Source organism: Oncorhynchus mykiss, chromosome 32 (genome assembly GCF_013265735.2).
Source record: "Oncorhynchus mykiss isolate Arlee chromosome 32, USDA_OmykA_1.1, whole genome shotgun sequence".
NCBI classification, from domain to species: domain Eukaryota; kingdom Metazoa; phylum Chordata; class Actinopteri; order Salmoniformes; family Salmonidae; genus Oncorhynchus; species Oncorhynchus mykiss.
Genome location: NC_050572.1, coordinates 36940357 through 36957096, shown reverse-complemented (window position 1 = coordinate 36957096; position 16740 = coordinate 36940357). Strand labels below are relative to the sequence as shown.

Here is a 16740-nt window from a genome sequence, read left to right as displayed (position 1 = left end):
TTTTGTTTATTTGGTAAATATTTTCTTAACTCTTTCTTGAACAGCACGGTTGGTTATGGGCTTGTAAGTAAGCATTTTACGGTAAGGTCTACACTTGCTGTATTCGGCGCATGTGACAGTTTGATTACATTTTTTGATTTGATTACAACATCACTAATCGCTTCAGCCATATTGTAGTCAATAAAAGCAGTTAGGATGGATAAGATATCATGCCAGATTCATTATGGTTTCACAAAGACGGTCTTCATATTCACAGCCTATATTTAGTCAGTCACTGATTAGAGAACCTCCTATTCCTCCCACTAAGCTTGTGTAACTCCCAATTACTGATTTGATTTCAATTGGAAGGCATCTTTTTTTCCACTGACGCACACTATGTACTGAGGCAGATTCCCGCACAGCGATACAAGGATGATGTAACGCAGTCTAATTTTAGACCTGATAAATATGCAATTGATGCAAGGCACCGAGAGCACGTAACTGCTATGGTGTCCCATGTGTACTGTAACATCAGCAAAACATTTTTTAGCTGTCTGTCACAATAATCAATTCACTCAGTCAAGGGCATGAATGACCTCTAAGAGGGTGTGGTTTTTCCGAACTCTGGTGCATTTACCCCCTTAGTTCGTTTGGACTGTTGTGAAAACTGTCCACACTCGGGAGCGCACTAAAACAATGCACCACCGTTCGCTCGAAAAGGGTGGGCTCGGTTCAATTCGTACCGGGAGAGGATCGCTGCAGATGGAAACGCAGTCCCGACCAAACAGTCATGCATTATTATCGGTTGTTTGACTGCGAACATTTGATATAATACAAAACGGTATCATAACTTGATCTCTGAAACGTTGTGAGTAGCAGCGCATCCGATGCAGATTAGGGGAGACGGGAGCTATACTGGGGATATAGGCTATTCATGTCGCAGTTATAGTGGCTATTGCGCTCTTTTCTCACACGTTGTTGGAAGAACAAAGTGAAAGTAATATTTGGACACAAGTGACGCTTCATGATCATCATACATGGATTTAACTTGAGCATGTTTGTCTAATAAACAAATGTTCATGGACACGTGGCTTTGTTTAGGACTTTTGTCAACTCAACCAGACCAAATGGGGTGGGGGGAAACAATGTATCTAACAGTTTGAATATAGCGCAAAACTAAGTGGAAATACTAGAGGGTAAAGAAACGTCCTACTTTCTTACCTATTTTTGTCATGAATATGATTCCAATCTTCTTTGAATAAAGAACGTGTCCAAAATGGCACCCTATTCCCTTTATAGTGCACTAGTCCTGACCAGTCTTATGAGCCCTGGTCAAAGGTAGTGCACTATAATGTGATTAGGGTGCCATTTGGGACGTATACATTGAGTCAACCTACTGTGTACTTATGCTTTGTCACAGCTCTGGATAACCATGTTCACTGAGCCCCATTCTGCGGAGTGATTGAAGCCGCGGAAGAGAGTCTATTTCAAAGTCATTGATATAACGGTGGGCACAAATCGGGAACTGTCAGAGGAAGTCAGAGACTTACTTCCAGAATATTTGCATTAAATATATTTTTTTGTGCCATGACATCTTTCGCGTGAGGTTAGAGAGATATCTTGAGGTACTGTCAAGCTAGATGTCTTGGTAAGGAATTCACTTTTTTGCATGATGGAGCACCTGAGTTTGAATACAAACTATTAGTTTACTGGGTCAATTACACAGCGTGTACAAACATTAAGAAATCCTTCTCTTTCCATGACAGACTGACCAGGTGAATCGAGGGGAAAGCTATGATCCCTTATTGATGTCACTTGTTAAATCCACTTCAAATCAGTGTAGATGAAGGGGAGGAGACCAGTTTAAGAAGGATTTTGAAACCTTGAGACTTGGATTATGTATGCGTCATTCAGAGGGTGAATTGGCAAGACCCTGTGCCTTTGAACGGGGTATGGTGGAAGGCAATGTTCCCTCGTCGGCACTGAGCAAATATCAGGTCTGCTGAGCGCAAACTTGAACGATTTGAAAAATGCGCTTTAACTTTGAACACTGAGGCTGTACCTGCTTTAAGTTTTAAGTGGCCAAATCGGCTACCGTGGCTGTTTCATCAATGTAGGCCTGTCAGAGTGGCCTACCATTAAAAACAATGGTGAAAAATGCATCCCATAATATTTTAACATGGAAATAGAACAGCTATCATTCAGCCTACAGTAGCAGCAAATGTGTGTTGTTCAATGTAGGCCTACAATCCATGAGACTTTTGAAAAAACATGTAGGGCTCGACATTAACCTTTTTATCCACTTGTACTTTAAATAAAAAATAAACTCAGCAAAAAAAGAAACGTCCCTTTTTCAGGACCCTGTCTTTCAAAGATAATTAGTAAAAATCCAAATAACTTCACAGATCTTCATTGTAAAGGGTTTAATCACTGTTTCCCATGCTTGTTCAATGAACCATAAACAATTCATGAACATGCACCAGTGGAACGGTCGTTAAGACACTAACAGCTTACAGACAGTAGGCAATTAAGGTCACAGTTATGAAAACTTAGGACACTAAAGAGGCCTTTCTACTGACTCTGAAAAACACCAAAAGAACGATGCCCAGGGTCCCTGCTCAGCTCTTCCATAGTTGTTTAGTTTTGGTAAGTTACATTGAAACTGTGGTAATTGTGCTCAAATTCGAGTACGATTCTCACAGTAGTGCGAAACATTGATAGTGTTAACTAAAGGGGAAAACTCTAGAAAGTTCAATGTGTCAATCTGGGTACATAATCAGCAGTCTTTATCTGGTCGCTTAAAAGGCGTATGAAAAAAAAAATGCAATCTGACCGTGAATCTGCCGTCATAAAGATGCCGTTGCAACCCGTTTTGGCTTCTGAGACATAGGTTCAACTCGAAGTCATTCAAGAGGGCACTTGTCTATATGTAGGCAAGGCGTAAAAGTTTGTGGTGGCAGAAAAATACCCCTTTAGGCTGGAGGTTGGCCGATTAATTAGGGCCGATTTCAAGTTCTCATAACTTGAAACAGCCTTTTTTGGACGCCGATTACATTGCAATCCATGAGGAGACTGCATGGCAGGCTGACCACCTGTTATGCGAGTGCAGCAAGGAACCAAGATAAGTTGCTAGCTAGCATTAAACTTATTTTATGAAGAAAAAAAAATCACTAGTTAACTACACATGGTTGATGATATTACTAGTTTAACAAGCTTGTCCTGCGTTGCATATAATCAATGCAGTGCCTGTTAATTTATCATCGAATCACAGCCTACTTCGCCAAACGGGTGATGATTTAACAAAAGAAAATTCACGTAAAATTCACTATCGTTGCACCAATGTACCTAACCATAATTATGACATAACATTGAAGGTTGTGCAATGTAACAGCAATATTTAGACTTAGGGTTTCCACCCGTTAGATAAAATACAGAACGGTTCCATATTTCACTGAAAGAATAAACGTTTTGTTTTCAAAATGATAAGTCATTAATATGGTCAAATCTGGAAACTAAGGCTCATATTTCTGTGAGTTTATTATAATTAAGTCTATGATTTGATATAGCAGTCTGACTGAGCGGTGGTAGGCAGCAGCAGGCTCGTAAGCATTCATTCAAACAGCAATTTCCTGCGATTGCCAGCAGCTATTCGCAATACTTGAAGCTAAGCACTGTTTATGACTTCAAGCCTATCAACTCTCGAGATTAGGCTGGCAATACTATAGTGACTATAAGTAGTCAATAGTCATAGGTAAATTAAATACAAAATGGTATCGAGAGAAATAGTCTTATAATAACTACAACCTAAAACTCCTTACCTGGGAATATTGAAGACTCATGTTAAAAGGAACCACCAGCTTTCATATGTTCTGAGCAAGGAACTTAAACGTTAGATTTTTACATGGCACATATAGCACTTACACTTTCTTTTCCAGCACAGTGTTTCTGCATTATTTAAACCAAATTGTTTATATGTATTATATTAGGTTAAAAAAAGTGTTAATTCAGTATTGTTGTAATTGTGTGTTTGTGTAAACACACACACGAAGTCAGAAGTTTACATTACGCCTTAGCCAAGTACATTTAAACTCAGTTTTTCACAATTCCTGACATAATTGTTTTAGGCCAGTTAGGATCACCACTTTACTTTCCGAATGTGAAATGTCAGAATAATAGTAGCGGGCGATTTAGTTCAGCTTTTATTTCTTTCATCAAATTCCCAATAGGTCAGAAGTTTACATACACAACCAGCTATGGATCTGGGGACACTTTCTATGTCTTCCACTAGATGTCCTCATTCAGTAGAGCGTTTAATCGTTCAAATCCCGCAAGTTTTGGCCCTATGGGAGTGAGTGCCGTGAGAAAATACCTGTGCGTTAGGGCGCGAATTGGTCCCATCCATTCCTTTGTTCCAGCACTCCGGAGGAGAACTAACAATGACCGGTTGAATTTAAATTTTTTTGTACGTTTAGAACATCCTAAAGCTTGATTCTGCACTTAGTTTACATTAAATATGTAATTTTGAAGTTTTGATGCGCAACTTTTCGGGACCAGAGGACATTTTGGGTGCATTTCAGCTGATATTGTTAGCAGATGCTAATACAAAGACACAAGACTTGAAACCAAACGATGTTTTGGGTAAGTATGAACCCTTCCAGTACATTCTGAACGAAGACCATCAAAAGGTAAGGGAATATTTATGCTGAAATTGTGTGTTTCTGTTGACTCCAACATAGCAGAGAAATATTGCTTATGTCTGAGCGCCGTCTCAGAATATTGAATAGTGAGCGATTTCTGTAACGTTAAAAAGAAATGTAACAAAGCGATTGCATAAAGAAGCAGTGTATCTTTCTAACTATATGTAGAACATGTATATTTAGTCAAAGTTTATGATGTCTATTTACGTTATCTTGCGGCGCTACCTATATTTTCTGCGGACATTTTTCAGTATTTTCTGAACATGAATTCAATGTAAATGGACATTTATGGATATAAATGGCATATTATTGAAAAAGAAATGTACTGTGTAACATGTCCTATTACTGTCATCTGATGAAGATTTTCAAAAGGTTAGTGAATGATTTATTTTTTAATCCTGCTTTTATAATTTTATATTTTCTGGGACAAAATGGCTGCCTCTTGTCTTCGTTTCGGTGGTGGTCTAATATAAATATGTGGTGTGTTTTCGCCGTAAAACATTTAAAAAATCTGACATGCTGGGTAGATGAACAAGGTGTTTATCTTTCATTTGAGGTATTGGACTTGTTAATGTGTGTAGGTTAAATATTTCTAAGAATATTTTTGCGTTCCATGCGCCACGTTCCAGCTGAACGTGGGAGGGGTCGTTCCCAAAAGGGAACCCTAACCGTCATCAGGTTAACTTTTTATGGCTGCAGGGGCAGTATTGAGTAGCTTGGATGAAAAAGTGCCCATTGTAAACGGCCAGCGCCTCAGTCTCAGTTGCTAATATATGCAAATTATTATTAGTATTGGATAGAAAACTCTAAAGTTTCCAAAACTGTCAAAATATTTTCTGTGAGTATGACAGAACTGACATTGCAGGCAAAACCCCTAGGAAAATCAAAGCAGGAAGTGGCTTCTATTTTGAAAACGGCAAGTTCCATAGCCTCCCTTTGCTCCATTTAAAAGGGATATGAACCAGATTCCTTTTCCTATCGCTTCCTGAAGGTATCAGTCTTCAGACAGTTTCAGGCTTTTATTTTGAAAAATGAGCCAGAACAATAACATTGCGTCAAGTGATCACATGAGTTTTGCTCGCGAGTTTGGATAGGTATTGCTTTTCCCTCTTCTACTGTGAAAGACATTTGCGGTTTATATATTATCGATTATATATTTTTAAAAACAACCTGAGGATTGATTATAAAAAAACGTTTGACATGTTTCTGTGGACATTATGGAAACTATTTGAAATTTGTCTGCGTTGTCGTGACCGCTCTTTCCAGATATCTGAACATAACGCGACAAACAAACAGAGGTATTTTGGATCTAAAAATAATCTTTATGGAACAAAAGGAACTTTTGTCGTGTAACTGAGAGTCTCGTGAGTGAAAACATCCAAAGATCAAAAGGTACACGATTAATTTGATTGCTTTTCTGATTTGTGACCGAGCTACTTAATGTTTTATCGTGCGATCGATAAACTTACAGAAACGCTTGGATTGCTTTTGCTGTAAAGCATCATTTCAAAATCTGACATGACAGGTGGATTAACAAAGGGCTAAGCTGCGTTTTCCTATATTGCACTTGTGATTTCATGAATATAAATATTTATAGTAATATTTATTGTATGTAGCGCTATGCTATTCAGCGGTTGTTGATGACACTTATCCCAATATCGGGATTGCAGCCATAATAAGTTGACAAGATATTTGTGGAGGTTGAAAAACGAGTTAATGATTCCAACCTAAGTTTATGTAAAATTCTAACTTCAACTGTATGCATGCATGCATAAAAAATAAAAACAACAATCGGTATTGAAAAATCATAATTGGTCAACTTCTAGTACTGGTACCGAGTCAGTTGCAGGGGTAAAGGTTAGTGGAGGTAATAGGTACAAGTAGGTAGGGGGAAGTGACTACACATAGATAATAAACAGCGAGTAGCAGCAGTGTAGAAAACAAATGAGGGGGGAGGGGGGGGGGGGGGGGAGGTTCAATGTAAATAGTCCTGTGGCCATTTGATTAATTGTTCAGCAATGAATCAGCAGTGGGGGTAGAAGCTGTTAAGGAGCCTTTTGGTCCGAGAATACGGTACAGCTTGCCGTGAGGTAGCAGAGAGGGAAATAAACAACAAAAAAAACAGTCCATGACTTGGGTGACTGGAGTCTGACAATTGCAAGGGCTTTCCTCTGACACCGGTTATTATATAGGTCCTGGATGGCAGGAAGCTTGGGTCCCAGTGATGTACTGGGCCGTATGCACTACCCTCTGTAGTGCCTTACGGTCAGATGCCGAACATCTACCATACCAGGCGGTGATGCAACCGGTCAGGATGCTCTCGCTGTTGCAGCTGTTGAACTTTGAGGATCTGGGGACCCATGCCAAATCTTTTCAGTCTCCTGAGGGGGAAAAGGTTTTGTTGTGCCCTCGTCACAACTGTCTTGGTGTGTTTGGACCATGATAGTGTTGGTGATGTGGACACCAAGGAACTTGAGACTCTGGACCCGCTCCACTACAGCCCGTTGATGTTAAATGGGGCCTGTTCGGCCCGCCTTTTCCTGTAGTCCACGATCAGATCCTTCGTCTTGCTCACATTGAGGGAGAGGTTGTTCTCCAGGTGGGAAACGGCAGTGTGGAGTGCGATTGAGATTGCATCATCAGTGGATCTGTTGGGGCGGTATGCGAATTGGAGTGGGTCTAGTGTATCCGGGAGGATGCTGTTGATGTGAGCCATGACCAGCCTTTCAAAGCACTTCATGGCTACCGACTTGAGTGCTACGGGGCGGTAATCATTCAGGCAGGTTACCTTCCCTTCCCTTCCTTGGGCACAGGGACTATGGTGGCCTGTTTGAAACATGTAGGTATTACAGATTCCGTCATGGAGCGGTTGAAAATGTCAGTGAATACATCCTGGTAATCCATCTGGCCCCGCAGCTTTTGTGAATGTTGACCTGTTTAAATGTCTTGCTCAGAACAGCTGGTGCTCTCGTGCAATGCAGATGTTGCCTGTAATCCATGGCTTCTGGTTGGGATATGTATGTACGGTCACGGTGCACTAATTGATGAAGCAGATGACTGAGGTGGTATACTCCTCAATGCCATTGGATGAATCCCGCAACACATTCCACTTCTACTCAATAAGTGTTTCACTACTTAATACATGAGTGGTAAGTCAGTACTGATGATGTTGACTGATTTCCTTATAGGACCTGTAACTAATTCAATCTTTTGCATTTTGCATTTATATTTTTGTTTAGCGTACATGAAAATATTAAATTGTGTTTATATGGTCTTTATATTTCACAAAATATTTGGTCCAACAGGCTGACCCAACACATTACATGAAAGTGAATTCTGACAGTGTAAAAAGGCCTTTAGAGGACTCTAAAATGTATTCCTTACCCTTTTGAAGAGAAACAACTTATTCATGTGTTTGACAAGATTAAATATTCTCTCAGGGGAACCCACTTACATTTTAGAGGAGCCCACATTGGTCCCGGAACCCAAGTTTGGGAACCACTGTAATACTATCTCCCTGCTTGCTTCAACACTTCCTCTCTCCCCTTTGCATCCTTCATTGCAGCCTGACTCACCCCCGTCTGGCTCACTACTCTCTATAAAGAACATTTATTTTGTTATGAGAACTTATAGTAGCCCATCTTTTGATTATAGCTAGCTTAATTTCGGTCAACTGCTCCTGTTGAGATCAGGCTTCGTTCAACTTTAGCTAGATAACTAGATGGATGAAGTTCGACACTAATAGCCAGAGCCCTCGAGTTACCTAGCTAGCTAGACATTTGACTGAAATATCAGCAACAATTTACCAGTTGTACACTCATTCTCAGAGAGTCAGTTTTTTTTGGTTTTGAGGGGGGGGGGGGGGGGGGGATTGTCTGTTGACATGGCCGGAGTCGAGGGATGTTTAAAAATTCCCACTGATACTTGCCACTGTAAGTCTGGGCTGAGATAGTTCGTTTCACCTCTCGGCCTATGGTCGTGGGTGGAGTTTCACCCATTCATAAATGTCAATATCCTGTCAGGGAAGATTAAAATACTGGGCAAATGTAGATTCAGCGATCGATGTGAGGTTTGGCGGCGCATAATCAGTCAGTTCTGTACCTGCCTGGCTGAGTGGCAGTGTGGGTGGAATGAGCGAGTTCGCCTGGCAACCAGAGCACGATACGAGGAAATAAAACTTGGTAGACTGCCTGGAAATGAATTTGCAAGATCAAACGTTTCTAATATTTTTCATATTAACATTTGATTATTTTCTGTTCTCTCCATTTAAATTCAAGTAGCAACTTGAGAAAATGTCTGATTTTCAAGGTATTCCAGTACTTCGATTTCAGAGTGCCAAATTCAAGTACTTTAAGCACCTTGTGCGAACCCTGATGCACAGGGAGGAGGGTCGGTGTAGGGTGCATTAGAGAGGCTGAGCAGAAATAGAGGCCTGACTGAAGGGAATGGATAGGCTCGGCCAAAGTTTGAGAGCATTGGTCAGATGGATCGGCCAGGGCATCCAATTGTAGGCAAAAGCAATGTTCTGTAACAGTTCACTGGAACCCTCAGCCACAAAGCTGTTCAGTGTCCCAAGTACTATGCAACAGATGACATAAGCAGTCATAACAACTTATGTCAGTATGTGCAAGATAAGCATCCACTGTCATACAGTAGATCATGCAACCGGACATTATGCCATGACTGAGTACGTATCATTTGTCATGAAACGACACCAGTTATGATATCACAGACAACTTAATGAGAATTAAGTCCTCTACATGTTTCTCAGTGCTGTGATGAGTTGGCCTTCATCTCGTAGAGCCATTATCAAGCACAACAGTGGAACTCAGTGCAAATGTGTAATGGCACGGGTCTTTTATCAAGGATGTGTATGTGTATGTCGATTGAGGGAGGTAGGGTGTCTGCCCATAGGCTTTCTCACGAACAAGATGTAATTGGTCTTTCGAGTGTGTATGTGATTCATAACTGTCTCAGACGGTCATGATATTCCTCATCTCCAAGACAGTATGCCTGCTTCACCACAGGATCTTCACTCACAGCAATAACATCACCTCGCCATTCCTAGCATTTTAGACAGAGTCTGCTAGAATAGATTTCATGCGACTAAATAACTCTAAGATCAAGGTGTCTCGACTGGAGATCAAGCAGTTGAAGTAATGCTGTGCTTTATCACTTGCGGGTTATGCACTACTGTGCGGAAAATACTTCGCTAGATTTTGTTTTAGATCAAATAGATGAATAAATTAAAAACAAAAATATAAATTAATGACAAACCAAGGTCCTTCTAAAAACGGCATTTTCAAACAGTTAATAATTGTGATTAATACTGTACCTGCATTCACCATCTAAGAGTTGGTAGCAGTTCGTACTGTAACACGGTGACATTGCAGAATCACCATTTTACTCAACTTCCTCACATCAAAACATGACAATGAGTTGACATGAAAGCACAAACATCTTGGACCAGGCTACATCACATTGCTACCAAGGTGCAACTCCCAACATAAGGATGCTACTGTTTTTTAAAACCAGCCTGGTTTCATAGACACACACACACACACATATATACATATAGTGGGGCAAAAAAGTATTTAGTCAGCCACCAATTGTGCAAGTTCTCCCACTTAAAAAGATGAGAAGCCTGTAATTTTCATCATAGGTACACTTCAACTATGACAGACAAAATGAGAAGAAAAAAAATCCAGAAAATCACATTGTAGGATTTTTAATGAATTTATTTGCAAATTATGGTGGAAAATAAGTATTTGGTCAATAACAAAAGTTTATTTCAATACTTTGTTATATACCCTTTGTTGGCAATGACAGAGGTCAAACGTTTTCTGTAAGTCTTCACAAGGTTTTCACACACTGTTGCTGGTATTTTGGCCCGTTCCTCCATGCAGATCTCCTCTAGAGCAGTGATGTTTTGGGGCTGTTGCTGGGCAACACGGACTTTCAACTCCCTCCAAAGATTTTTATGGGATTGAGATCTGGAGACTGGCTAGGCCACTCCAGGACCTTGAAATGCTTCTTACGAAGCCACTCCTTCGTTGCCCGGGCGGGTGTTTGGGATCATTGTCATGCTGAAAGACCCAGCCACGTTTCATCTTCAATGCCCTTGCTGATGGAAGGAGGTTTTCTCTCAAAATCTCACGATACATGGCCCCATTCATTCTTTCCTTTACACGGATCAGTCGTCCTGGTCCGTTTGCAGAAAAACAGCCCCAAAGCATGATGTTTCCACCCCCATGCTTCACAGTAGGTATGGTGTTCTTTGGATACAACTCAGCATTCTTTGTCCTCCAAACACGACGAGTTGAGTTTTTACCAAAAAGTTATATTTTGGTTTGATCTGACCATATGACATTCTCCCGATCTTCTTCTGGATTATCCAAATGCTCTCTAGCAAAACTTCAGACGGACCTGGACATGTACTGGCTTAAGCAGGGGGACACGTCTGGCACTGCAGGATTTGAGTCCCTGGCGGCGTAGTGTGTTACTGATGGTAGGCTTTGTTACTTTGGTCCCAGCTCTCTGCAGGTCATTCACTAGGTCCACCCGTGTGGTTCTGGGATTTTTGCTCACCGTTCTTGTGATCATTTTGACCCCACGGGTGAGATCTCGCGTGGAGCCCCAGATCGAGGGAGATTATCAGTGGTCTTCTAGGTCTTCCATTTCCTAATAATTGCTCCCACAGTTGATTTATTCAAACCAAGCTGCTTTCCTATTGCAGATTCAGTCTTCCCAGCCTGGTGCAGGTCTACAATTTTGTTTCTAGTGTCCTTTGACAGCTCTTTGGTCTTGGCCATAGTGAAGTTTGGAGTGTGACTGTTTGAGGTTGTGGACAGGTGTCTTTTATACTGATAACAAGTTCAAACAGGTGCCATTAATACAGGTAACCAGTGGAGGACAGAGGAGCCTCTTAAAGAAGTTACAGGTTTGTGAGAGCCAGAAATCTTGCTTGTTTGTAGGTGATCAAATACTTATTTTCCACCATAATTTGCAAATAAATTCATTTAAAAAATCCTACAATGTGATTTTCTGGATTTTTTTCCCTCATTTTGTCTGTCATAGTTGAAGTGTACCTATGATGAAAATTACAGGCCTCTCATCTTAAGTGGGAGAACTTGCACAATTGGTGGCTGACTAAATACTTTTTTGCCCCACTGTGTGTGTGTGTGTGTGTGTGATATATATATATATATATATATATATATATATTTGTTTTATTTTTCTTCACACATACATGCATGTAAACATAAATCATAGATGTAAATCCAGGACACAATTAGTATGATTTGTTACATTTGCTATTTTATTAGGATCCCCATTAGCTGTTGCAAAAGCAGCAGCTACTCTTCCTGGGGTCCACACAAAACATAATACAGAACATCATTAGACAAGAACAGCTCAAGGCCAGAACTACATAAAAAAAAATTAAAAGGCACACATAGCCTACATATCAATGCATACACAAACTATCTAGGTCAAATAGGGGAGAGGCGTTGTCCCGCGAGGTGTTGCTTTATCTGTTTATTGAAACCAGGTTTGCAGTTTATTTGAGCAATATGAGATGGAAGGAAGTTCCATGCAATAAGGGCTAGAGGTCGACCGATTATGATTTTTCAACGCCGATACCGATTATTGGAAGACCAAAAAAAGCCGATACGGCCACGCCCTGACCATAGAGAGCCCTTGTTTCTCTATGGTGTAGTAGGTCAGGGCGTGACTGGGGGGTATTCTAGTTTATTATTTCTATGTGGGGTTCTAGGTTATTATTTTTACGTTGGTGATTTGTATGATTCCCAATTAGCGGCAGCTGGTAATCGTTGTCTCTAATTGGGGATCATATTAAGGTAGCATTTTTCCCACGTGTTTGTGGGATATTGTTTTGTGTACCACGTAGTCACGTTTCGTTGTTTAGTTTATTGTTGTTGCTAAGTTTTACTTATTATAGTTTTACTATTAACTATTAATAAGTTATGTGGAACTCAACATTCGCTGCGCCTTGGTCAGTCTCTCCACATGTACTGATTAATCGCCTGATAATGGCAATTACAACAATACTGAATGAACACTTATTTTAACTTAATATAATACATCAAATCAATTTAGCCTCAAATAATTATTTGGTTTAAAATAATGCAAAAACAAAGTGTTGGAGAAGTAAAAGTGCAATAGGTGCCATGTAAGAAAGCTAACGTTTAAGTTCCTTGCTCAGAACATGAGAACAAATGAAAGCTGGTGGTTCCTTTTAACATGAGTCTTCAATATTCCCAGGTAAGAAGATTTAGGTTATTATAGGAATATTTGTCTCTATACCATTTGTATTTCATATACAAATGGTATAGTATTGGTATTGACTATTGGATGTTCTTATAGGGACTTTAGTATTGCCAGTGTAACAGTATAGCTTCCTCTCCTCGCCCCTACCTGGGCTCGAACCAGGAACACATCGACAACAGCTACCCTCTGAAGCATCGTTACCCATCGCTCCACAAAAGCCGCGGCCCTTGCAGAGCAAGGGGAACAACTACTCCAAGTCTCAGAGCGAGTGACATTTGAAACAGTATTAGCGAGCACCCCACTAACCAGCTAGCCATTTCACATCGATTACACCAGCCTAATCTCGGAGAAGAGCTGCTGGCAAACGCTCGAAAGTGCTGTTAGAATGAATGCTTACGAACCTGCTGCTGATTACCACCGCTCAGTCAGACTGCTCTATCAAATCATAGACTTAATTATAACATAATAACACAGAAAAACAAGCCTTAGGTCATTAATATGGTCAAATCCGGAAACTATCATTTCGAAAATGAAACATTTATTATTTCAGTGAAATATGGAACCGTTCCGTATTTTATCTAACGGGTGGCATCCATAAGTCTAAATATTCATGTTACATTGCAAAACCTTAAATATGTCATAATTACGTAAAATTCTGGCAAATTAGTTCGCAACGAGCCAGGCGGCCCAAACTGTTGCATATACTCTGACTCTGTGTGCAATGAACGCAAGAAAAGTGACAATTTCCCTAGGTAAAAGAAATTCATGTTAGCAGGCAATATTAACTAAATATGCAGGGTTAAAAATATATACTTGTGTATTGATTTTAAGAAAGGCATTAATGTTAATGGTTAGGTACACATTGGTGCAACGACAGTGTTTTTTTCGTGAATGCGCTTGTTAAATCACCTGTTTGGCAAAGTAGGCTATGATTCAATGATAAATTAACAGGCACCTCGTCGATTATATGCAAGATAAGTCTCCTCGTGAAGTGCAATGTAATGATCGGTGTCCAAAAATGCCGATTGTTATGAAAACTTGAAAATCGGCCCTAATTAATCGGCCATTCCGATTAATCAGTCGACTTCTAATAAGGGCTCTATATAATACTGTACATTTTCTTGAATTTGTTCTGGATTTGGGGACTATGAAAAGACCCCTGGTGGCATGTCTGGTGGGATAAGTGTGTGTAAGTTGACTACGCAAACAATTTAGGATTTTCCACACAATGTTTCTTATAAAAAGTAGTGATTCAGCCAGTCAACTCTTAGCTAAGAGAGACTGGCATGCATAGTATTTATATCAACCCTCTGATTACAATTAAGAGCAAAACGTGCCGTTCTGTTCTGGGCCAGCTGCAGCTTAACTAGGTATTTCCTTGCCACACTGGACCACACAATAATCAAGATTAGACAAAACTAGAGCCTGTAGAACACTCCAAAAAGCACGGTGTCAAAAAAAGCAGAGCATCTCTTTATTACGGCTAGACCTCACCCCATCTTTGCAACCATTAAATCTGTAGGTTTTGACCATGACAGTTTACAATCTAAGGCAACGCCAAGTAATTTAGTCTCCTCAACTTGTTCAACATTACCAGATTCAGCTGAGGTCTAGCACTTATGGAATGATTTGTACCAAATACAATGCTCTTAGTTTTAGAGATGTACAGGACCAGTTTATTACTGGTCACCCATTCCAAAACAGACTGCAACTCTTTGTTAAGGGTTTCAGTAACGTCATTAGCTGTGGTTGCTGATGCGTATATGGTTAAATCATCAGCATACATGGACACATGTCCTGTTTAATGCCAGTGGCAGGTCATTGGTAAAAATAGAAAAGAGTAGAGGGCCTAGAGAGCTGCCCTGTGGTACACCACACTTTACATGTTGACATTAGAGACACTTAAATTAAAGAAAACCCTTTTAGTTCAGTCAGATGGATTGAGAGCTGAGGTTGAAAAGCCAACATGTTTTTTCAACAGGTTATGGTCAATAATATCAAAAGCTGCACTGATATCTAAAAGTACAGCTCCCACAATCTTATTATTATCAATTTCTTTCAACTAATCATCAGTCATTTGTGTCAGTGCAGTGCATGTTGAGAGCCCTTCTCTATACACGTGCTGAAAGACCGTTGTTAATTTGTTTACAGAGAAATAGCATTGTATTTGGTCAAACAATTTTTTCCAACAGTTTGATAAGAGCTGGCAGCAAGCTTATAGGTCTGCTGTTAGAACCAGTAAAGGCTGCTTTACCACTCTTGGGAAGCAGAATTACTTTGAATTCCCTCCAGGCCTGAGGACAAAGACATTCCTCTAGGCTCAGATTAAAAATATGACAGATAGGAGTGGCTATAGAGTCAGCTACCATCCTTAGTAGCTTTCCATCTAAGTTGTCAATGCCAGGAGGTTTGTCATTATTGATCATTAACAATTTTTCCACCTCTCCCACACTAACTTTACAAAAGTCAAACTTGCACTGCTTTTCTTATGCATGAATATAATAGCTCACTGTTTGTCATGGGAATTTCCTGCCCAAGTTTGCCAATGAAATAATCATTTAAATAATTGGCAACATCAAATGTTTTGTGATGAATAAGCCATCTGATTTGATGAAAAATGGAGTTGAAATAGTCTTCCTGCCCATAATTTCATTTAAAGTACTTCAAGTTTTTTTCCCGTTATTCTTTATATCATTGATCTTGGCTTCATAATAAAGTTCTTCTTTTTGTTGAGTTTAGTCACAATTTCTCAATTTTCAGTAAGTAAGCCAGTCAAATGTACAGCCAGACTTATAGAATGGACTGTAGAATCATGCAGTGTTGGTTTGCGCGCGTGACAGAGTGCGCACACTTCGTTGTTTTTTCTTTCTATTGAATACATTATTGTCCGGTTTAAATATTATCGATTGTTCTGACAATTGACAACCTGAGGATTAATTATAAACATTGCTTGACATGTTTCGACAAACTTCACCGGTACTATTAGGATGTATTCGTCTGAATGTTTTGACCGCCTTTGAGCCAGTGGATTACTGAACAAAACAGAGTGTTTGGGATATAAAGTGGGTCTTTATCAAACAAAATGAATATTTATTGTGTAGCTGGGACTCTTGTGACTGCAACCATATGAAGATCTTCAAAGGTAAGTGATTAATTTTAATAGCTATTTCTGACTTTTGTAATTACTTTACTTGGTTGTAAAATGTTTGTATGCTTTTGTAAGCGAGGCGCTGTCCTCAGATAATCGCATGGTATGCTTTCGCCGTAAAGCCTTTTTGAAATCTGACAAAGTGCTTGGATTAACAAGAAGTAACTCTTTAAGCCGATGTATAACACTTGTATTTTTTAATGAATTATTATTATGATTATTTCTGTATTTTGAATTTGGCTCTCTGCAATTTCAACGGATGTTGCCGAGGTGGGTCGCTAACGGAACACCTGCGCCAGAAAGGTTAACCTAACCCTAACCTTAAACCCTAGCCTAGCTAACATTAGCCACAACAAATAGCAACTCGTTTCGTTCAAATTGCAACTCGTAACATATACAAAACAAATGATGGACATCCACAAATTAATACATACCATATGAAATGTAACATATCATACTAATTGGAGTGTCCAGGATTTACAATTACAATGTTACGTCTTCCTCCGAATCCAGGTTGTTTAAACTCATACTAGCACAGTGAGGACTCATCACAGAACAGCCTACATGTAATTTTTTATTAATTACAGGACATGTTTGCAGGTTAGAGAGTAGGACCAAGCTACATTT

General features: G+C 39.8%; 1 protein-coding gene across 3 annotated transcripts in view; it reads right to left on the bottom strand.

The window, feature by feature from the left end:
• The window catches only part of LOC110488401 (sterile alpha motif domain-containing protein 12-like), a 130036-nt gene that overhangs the window by 112007 nt on the left and 1289 nt on the right, over positions 1-16740 (bottom strand). The window lies entirely within an intron of this gene.